Consider the following 7,018-nt stretch of genomic DNA (forward strand, 5'->3'; position numbering starts at 1 on the left):
TCGGGTGAGCTCTTAGTCAAGTGAAGGCAAGGGCGATTGCTAGACAGAGGTGAGAAATGGAGAGGTCACTGGAAAGAGGAAGATGGACTGGAGACAGAGAGAGAGAGAGAGAGAGAGAGAGAGAGAGAGCTGCATTTGTAACTGAGACAAGAGAGGGAGCTGCATTATTTATGAAATGGCCAAGCACGGAACTAACGAGGAAGGAGGAGGCCTTTAGAGGGGAAAGTGGTTTCTTTTAAAACATCCGTATTTTGCTGAAAAACACACACACACACTATGATTTAGAGCATGCTGAGGTTTAGAAGCGGAGATGACTCTAGAGCAGTTAGAGCTCATGGGAGGGAAGACAAGGGCTTGCAAGGGGCGGGCAGAGGAAAGGCGCGGAGGGCTGAGGCCTTCCTGAAAGCTGCCACGGAGATGCTTACTACAAAAAACTGAGCCAAACCTCTAACTTTTTTTTTTTTTAAAAAAAAGATTAACATAATTTATTTACAATAAAATGCACAGATCTGCAGCGTTTCATTGGATGGGGTGGGCCAATTGCATGTGCTTGTGTAACCATCACTGGAAACAAGGTACAGCATATATTTATTCTGGAACATTCCCCCATACACCAACTACTTTTGAACTTCTTTCAGTATGGCTCCCTTTTGCTTGCTCTGGATTTACAGAAGTGGGATCCTATAGTCTGTTTTTTTTTTTTTTTTTTTTTTTTTTTGAATCTGGCCTCTTTACTCAGCATTGTTTTAGAGATCCCTCCATGTGGTGGGTAGAATGACAAGTCTCGGGAACGCTGAGCAACATTCCACGGGACGGGCAAGCCACTTTCAGTTCTTGTTTGGTTGCCAAGCCTTTGGGTGTGCGTCAGGGTTTCTATTACCGCGATAATAGAACCATGGCCCAAAGCAGCATGGGGAAGGAGGGGTTGCTCTCAGCGTGCAGTTGTCAGGTCGCACTCCAGCACTGAAGGAAGTCAGAGGAAGCTTTCAAGGCAGGACCCTGGAGGCAGGAACAGATGCAGAGACCATGGAGGAAGGCTGCTTACTGGTTTTTTCCATGACTTGCTCAGCCTAGGTTCTCATAGCACTCTGGACCACCGGCTTGTACCACCCACAGTGAGCTGGGCCCTCCTCCACCAATCATCAATCAGGAGAAGGCCCCACAGGCTTGCCCACAGGCCAGTCTGGAGGGGGCATTTTCTCACTTGAGGTTCCTCTTCTCAAATGACTGGCTGGTATCAAGTTGACGAAGGAAAAAAAAAAAACACCAAAACTAAGCAGGCCAGACTGTTCCCAGTGTCTGAGTATGATGCTATAAGCACTCTTTTTTTCTTATTTTTAAATTTTATCTATTATTAGCATGGGTGCTTGTACCCCCACATGCAAATGTGCACACCTGGGGACGCCATGGTCCGCATTTGACAGGCAGAAGACAACTTCTGAGAGTCAGCTCTCACCTTCCAGCATGGGATTCAGGGACAGAATCCTTATCACCGGGTTTGCGTGGCAAGTGCTTTCTCTCACTGATCTATTCCTACAGCCCTTACATTTTTAAAAAATTAATTCTTCATTTTAATGTTATGACTCTCTTGTATACACACACACACACACACACACACACACACACAACACACACACACACCTCTGTGGAGACACAAACTTCTGCTCCTTAAGGCTGGTCACTGAGAGTGGGAGGGTGGTGTGATGTGGTCGCTATGAGCTGACCCCTGAAAGGAGTCAGTGTCCATCGGCTCTTTACAATGAACCCGCAAATCATATCCTCTTTGACTTCTCAGCCATTCCTACACACTGGCCAGCATTCACTGTGGTATGTGTGAGCTGCGTTTTATTACCCCTTAGATTCCAATTCTCTAACGACTATAGATACCGTGCACAATTTTCATGTGCTTTTTGGCCAGTTTGTGCGTCATCTTTGTGAAATGCCAATGGAGTTCCTTCGTCCTTCAAAAAAAAAAAAAAGGCTATAACAGTTTTTATATACTGTAGGGAGATTCTCACTTATTGATTTAGAGTTTTAATTATATCTAATGGTGAGTTTCACTAGGACATGTTCTTGCATCTATATAGTATATTTTGTTCATATTGATACTTCATTCCCTACTCTTGTGTCCCTCCCATTGATCCCCTACCAGCTCCCAACTAATTTCCTTCGACTTTCTTGATTTCTTTTGGTGAGGGCAGGAGGTGAAGTGATTTAACTGGGGTTATCGCAGAAGCACCGGTAAGGGCTTATTTACAAGCTCAAGGACACACACCCTGACTACAAGCTGAAGAAAATGCCCCCTCCCAAGGCTTCTGAAAGTAAAATGACAGTCACTGATCTTTCTACCACTGTCCCTTAAGCTGACTCACGGTCACTTCATATCATATCCGTTTGGGTGGTGTACTAGGTTTAAGCTGCGTGGTGCCCCAAATGGTTGAAACTAAATTATACTTAATCAAACTCAAGAAGTTCTAGTTCTACTAAAATTAAAATAAAAAACTAAACAAATGAACAAATAAAAGAAATGAATTTTATGACGTCTAAGTAAATTCTCTCTCATTTAAAAACTCTCAACTCCTTGGTGTCATTGCTGTTTAATTTAGTTGATCAAGGTGGTAGAGTTTTCTCTCCCCACTGCATGGCCAGGAAGTGGATTCCACTTCATGCGGAGCAAACCCCTACTCTATGCTTCCCTAGTGTCCTGGAGTTTCCACTAAGCACGAGTGGGCGGTATCCAGAGATCACCCTGTGGGGTCCCATGAAATCCCAGGGTAACTTTGTCTCCTACCAGCCCCCCTCAGTCTTCTCCCTCAGGCATCTCAGGACCAGCCCCCCACCAGCTCTCTACCACCTGCCCACACAGGAAACTGTAAATCTCACCCGAGCCCCACACCCACCCCACCCAGGGGAATGGGCCCCCGTATCTCAGATTTACTCTCTAGCTAAATGTGCCATACCACTATTTCTTGAAATCACTCGACCTGCAGGTGGATGCCCCAGCAAGGTGGGGACTCTGTGTGGACTTCTAAATGGGAACTGAAGACACTTTCAGGTCCTTCCTTGGCATCTGAAATGTCCACACCTAGAATGTTCACACACTCTCTCTGCCCACATTGTAGAGTGTCTTTGTCTCTTCTCTCTGGCCCATCCCCATGTCAGCACAAGGAAGGCTGTTCCTCTCCTACGGAGTTTACTATGCTGGGTTGTGCACCCCTTTCTAGACGGTGGTGTGAAGCAACAGCTCCATGCCCACCCACCAAGATTTTCATATTTGAGGGAAATCTACTTTAAGGCCAGAATCAGTTTAGGACCAATACCTCGTACTTAAAGGCTTGCTTTCAGTTCTGCTCTCCACGGGCTTGTTCTGTCAGCAACAGAATATTCTTATGGCTTCAGCACCTCCTTCATTTTAGCCATTCCTCACAGACAATGGCAACTGGGGGTGAATGGGACAAAAGGACAAGTAAGGGGGGGGCAATGAAAAGGAGGAGGCACATTAATACAACTCAAGGTGTTAATTCCCAGGTAAGAACTTACTCCCCTCCGGAAAATTATATTCTTCTTTCCTTAGAAATCTTAAAATTTTTATATGCATGTTTTTTTTTGCTTGTCTTAGATATTTATTTCATCTATATATGAGTTTTTTGCCTGCATGTTTGTATGTGCATCAGAAAGTTCAAGATCTCCATGGGGATCTCCACATGGATGCTGGAAACCGAAATCCAGTCCTCAGGAAGAACACTAAGGCTCTTGCCCACTGAGCTATCTCTCCAGCCCCTTCCCTTTGAAATCTTGATGGAAGCTAATAAGCCCTCTGACTGAGGAGATAATAGAATGAAAAAATAGTGGCATGGAACTGTCTGGGTGGGGTGAGCTGCCCACTGGGAGCTGGAACCACACAAGGACATACCTAAAGTAATGGCGAACGTGGGACTTCCTGTCTGTGAGACGGACTGCTCAGGGAATATTTCAAATTCCCTGCCTCTGGCTTGTGACAGGAAAAGGAGTGTCTGTGTTCCGAGTCACAGTACAGAAAGCAACAAATGCATACAGGGGCAGATGTGGTCCTGGCTATTGTGGAATCCAAAGCTGTCGTGAAAACAAGAGGTTAAACGGGGCCATTTGTTCATACTTGTCCGAAAGAGAAGCTTCCGAAATAACACAGAGCCAAAGGGCCCAGGAAAAGGATGGACAGGAGGCGTGGAATGGGCAAGGGGGTGGGGGTGGATTTCAGGTCCAGCCTGGTAGCCCCAGAATGCTAATCTTTTGGGGGACACTCTCAGTAGGCACTCAACAACCTTTAATCCTGAACTTCCAAAGACAGAGTCTGAGGTAGCAAAGGCAGGTGGAAATGTATTGATTCATCCGTTTTGTTTTGTTTTGTTCTTCTCACCTTGTTTTAATTAAATGCAGCATTTTTTTTCCTCCCAGGAAATAAGCGAATTTCCCAGAATAAGAATCTTGATTTTTCTATATGACCAATGGGCACACATCACTTTTCAAGGCCAGTTTGTGGAGTCTTTTCTTGACGGTAAGTTCAGAGATTTAACCACAGACGGCCCTGGGTGGTCTCCTAGAGCCCCCATCAACCCAGGGTGGCACAGTCAATGTTTGCATAACAGCAAGAGCACACAGATGTGCTCTTGACACATCTGTCCAGACAGCTGAAATTGTATCTGGGGGGCCAGTGGGTGTTGGGGTGAGGGCTGGGCCTAGAGAGAGCATGCTAAACAAGTGCTCTCCCATTAACTACCCCAGCCCCACCCCTGGGATGCTGAGTTGAATGGTAGATGGTTTCTAACCTCTTCTCTTCACCCCTCCCAACCTGGCACATATCAAATCTAGGGCCATCCCGAGAGGTAAAGAGGGCATACATTTTGCTGATTCATTCAAGGGAGTAACTCACTGAAAAAAAAAAATTCCCCATTGAACTGAACTAAGCTCCAACCCCTCATCCACATTACATCACTACTAACTCTTCTCTAATATACTGGATAAAAGTGGAATCACTGCCTGATATTTTTCATTATTCTTTCCTCCCCTTCTTTCCAGATGTCACATTGAGGTAGGATGCATTCTGGGCTGAGAGGAACGGTGGAATCATGACAGAGATCTTCAGTGCTCGTTGGCTCTCAGATATTGGTGCCCATAGCCCTGCACCGTTGTCTGTGGTCTGCCTGGTAGCCAGGTCAAAGCAGGGGCCACTATGTCCATTATCAATCTCTATTGTCAAGGCTTCCCAGCACATCTGTGTTCCCTTGGTGCTATGCAAACCTTGGCCGTGCCACCCTGAGTTGATAGGGATTTCAGGAGATCACCCAGGACCATCTGCTACTTCCACTATGGCTCTAGGGTATGCGTGGGCTTCTCCAAGAGGCTTGCACCCTTGTGGTCAGCTTTACACCCTTTAGCTTCGCTTATTTATTAAGCCAAAACCTTGGGTTATCAATGACTATTCCAATTGCTATATAGTTTTTATAGCTCCCTCAGGCATTCAGATGGATCTCTCTCCCTATCCTTGTATAGAGGAAGCTCGGAGATGAAGAGAAGGGACTGTGATGGGCTTTGAGGCAGACGGAGACAGGTGTTGTTTGTAACGGTTCTGAAAAGTAAGCAAGAGACCCCAATTTGGGCTTAATTATGGCAACGGGAATCTTTCAAGAGGACACTAGGCAGCTGAGAGAACCAGATGGCGGTCAACAGCACAAGCAAGGACTCCAACTATAGCACAGACCTGGCCTAACTCGTACTTCAGCACCTCCACTCAACATTCTTGCTTCTTCCGTCTCCAGAGCTGGGCCCAGTGGCTACACTGTCCGTGCGACCACTACGGTCCATCCTACCATCGATTTCCTTCCGAGTCAGTTGCTGAAGTTTGAGCCCGGATGCAAGGCATTCTGGGAGAAGGATTTGTTGGTGGACATACTACCTCTTGGAGGGTTGCTTTGACTCTACACTAAGACTGCCACACATAGACACTTGCACCAGCACCGGCACCAGCACCGGCACCAGCATCGGCACCAGCATCGGCACCAGCGTGAGTACCAGTACCAGTACCAGGATCAGCACCAGCACCACCGATAGTGGTGGCGGCAGCAGTGGTGATTCCCCAAGCAAAGAACAGGGTTCAAATGTTGAGAAATGAAGTAATTGCAAGGGTTCTCTTTCCCCATAAGATACTCAGGATGAGGTTGCCAAGGAGGTTCTCTGGGAGTCTGCAAGATGCTCCACTCAAAGATCCAAACCAAGTGACAAGTGGGACTGACAAGTGACAGTCACAGCGATTCGGCAACAAGGAGGAAGAACATAGGCATGACCAGGGTCAAAGGCAGCACGAGGAAAGAGCCTACTGAGGCGGCTGGGGTAAGCCTGAGGAGTCCTGCCTCCAGCACTGTGACTGCCTGCCTAACAACGGAGCTGCGGAGTGACAGCTGCTCTTCCCACCCTGTCTCCCATTTCCCCAGATGCAAAGTGACACAGACTAGATTCTGCCACACTCAGTTCGCACCCAGAGGCAGCAAGAAGGAGCTCAACTCTCAGATGTGACTGTCAGTGCCAGACAAGCTGCCATCCGTTGCACCAGGAAAGACAGGTAGGGAGAGCAAGGGCTGGCGAAGGGAAGAGCCCCAGGTGGACCATGAAGGCAGCCAGCGCCCTGTTAGCTCCCATCGAGACCTTTTAGCCTCTTTTGCACCTAAAAGTCATGTCCCCCAGGGAAGCAATTAGTACTGTGTGTGTGTGTTGGGGGTGGGGGTGCCAGCCAGCAGATGTCAAAGTAGACACAGACAGGAAGAGAAGCAAGTATTTCCACACGCTGTGCTTATGATTTCCTGTTATTGGGGTTGCTCTGGTCAGCCTGGCTGGGTGGCTCTTCCTGCCCTTTCCTGAATCTTCAACCCTTCTGTGTCTTCTGTTACCCTGCTCATGGATGCCTCAGACTTCCTTGGATTAGAAACAAACGGCCACAATTTGGGTGATTGTTAGGAGCCATTCAAAGAGATGTCCATTGCATTTA

General features: G+C 47.2%; 1 long non-coding RNA gene across 1 annotated transcript; it reads left to right on the forward strand.

The window, feature by feature from the left end:
* The first annotated feature begins 3,183 nt into the window (after positions 1-3,183).
* Positions 3,184-5,448, forward strand: LOC125400694 (uncharacterized). The gene is made up of 3 exons (XR_007232053.3): positions 3,184-3,528; positions 4,435-4,534; positions 5,056-5,448. It is a non-coding gene; the product is annotated as an uncharacterized LOC125400694 (long non-coding RNA).
* The last annotated feature ends 1,570 nt before the right edge of the window (positions 5,449-7,018 follow it).

This window comes from Myodes glareolus, chromosome 24 (genome assembly GCF_982192425.1).
Source record: "Myodes glareolus chromosome 24, mMyoGla1.1, whole genome shotgun sequence".
Classification (NCBI taxonomy): domain Eukaryota; kingdom Metazoa; phylum Chordata; class Mammalia; order Rodentia; family Cricetidae; genus Myodes; species Myodes glareolus.